The following is a 1948-nucleotide window of genomic DNA, read 5'->3' as shown; positions in this document are numbered from 1 at the left end:
TGCAAAATAAGAAGATTAGAAAGAAAGTTGTATCGTCTAATATTAATAAATTGAGTAAATGCATATAAGTTACGATCGACATTTAATGTTATAAATTTGGAGAAGTGAAAAATTTTATAGGATTATTATCATGTAGCGTGATTGGTTCACTGACTATCTTTTCTTGGGTTCACATATTAAATTTTTTTCACATGTTGGCATATACTCTTTATTGCGTTTGGTAGTATTTTGTCTAATTCTGAAATCATATTGCATGGTGTTTGGGAGAAAAATGTTGCCAATTTTTCCACATGTGTTTAATATGGAAATGTCGATTATAACCCTTCTTTTTGGATGTCAAAGTACCATCTACCCATCTTCATACTTCTGAAAAAAAAAGCGCCCACTTTTCTTGTGCTTGGCGCCATCTTTCTTCTGCATCATCTCGCACAATCTGAGCAACTCCTGAAATTTGTAATCCCGCCGCAGAAATTCTTAAAACATAATTGAATTCGCCCTCAATTATTTGTGCGTCTTGTAGTCTCCGTCGGACGGAGACTACAAAATGTGTTAATTTTGAGTTGGTTGTGCTCCAGAGCTTCAACCTCCGGTTGAAGGAACATTTTGGGGATAATTTCGCAACCAGGCGTACCTTTCGTGAGGTTGAAATCGCCGACTGCTGTGGTGTCTATTCCCGCCGATGAGCTGTCGTGTTCTTGGAGATTGGAGAAGATGGGAGGGCAAAATTGGTAGAATTTGGTGAAAACAAATTTCAGACTTTTGGAGAAAAAGTTATACCACCTGAAACCCCATATAATGATTTACGAGGAAGGCCGAAAATTATCTGAGTTTGTGTGAAACCCGACATTTTTATTCCGGGTCTACCGATAATTTTTAGATGTACCAAACATTGGAGAAGGAGGATGAGCAGTGGATTTTTCGCCCTTTTCTTGGGGAAGTGAAAGGGTTTTGAATAAATTTCTCGTATTTTTATTCACACTATAAATATATGATACTTTGATAGCTAAAAATCCAATCACTCGCTATATTAATTTATTCAAAATTCAGATTTGGTATTTTTTGTTCTTACTAGATAAAATGTTCCACATAATGTCATAATTCTTCACCTTGATCAATGATCTGCATCCTTTCGTTGTATTTGTGTTTGTGAAGTTGCACTTCCCAGAAACAAGAATGAGCTTCAAGCTTAATCTTCTTCAACAATGAATAAGTGGGGAACAAGCTGTATCCGATCGGGTTAGCCCATGACATACCTAACTAATTACAATATATTTTTCATATCAATGTTGTATTTAATATTGATATTATCAAATAAACTTCATATAAGTATATAATCTAAAATTTTAATTATATTTTTATATTAAATGCTCAACTCGTGGGCTAACCCGCAAACCACCCGGGCCAACCCACATAACCCGCTGACCCGAACGGGTTAGCCCGTGTAACCCACTTCTGAATATGGGTTGCAATTTTTCGGCCCTAACCCTATGATTTTACCAGGTAATTCGGGTCGACCCGTGGGTTTCGGGCTAGATTGACATCCCTACGTATAGTATTATTGTATTGATAATATTCTGGATTGACGTATTTAATCAATACTTAAATGGAATCTTTCTTATTTCGCACACATTCGTATATAATAACAATTGGAAAAATTGATGAATTTTAGTTGAGGAATTATTTTTAACATAATATATTCTATAATATCGATATAGTTTTTTCAATTATGTATATATCTTGAGCTATATTTAGTAAAGATAAATCGTTAACAATCAATCCTTATTTAATCAATACTTAAAATGTAATCTTTCTTATTTCGCGCACATATTCGTATATAACAACAATTGGAAAAATTGATGAATTTTAGTTGAGCAATTATTTTTAACATAATATATTCAATAATATCGATATAGTTTTTTCAATTATGTATATATCTTGAGCTATATTT

The sequence above is a fragment of the Salvia hispanica genome, chromosome 3, assembly GCF_029641045.1.
Source record: "Salvia hispanica isolate PSC_SH4W2 chromosome 3, Shi_PSC_v1, whole genome shotgun sequence".
In the NCBI taxonomy this organism is placed as follows: domain Eukaryota; kingdom Viridiplantae; phylum Streptophyta; class Magnoliopsida; order Lamiales; family Lamiaceae; genus Salvia; species Salvia hispanica.
This window is presented reverse-complemented; position numbering follows the sequence as displayed.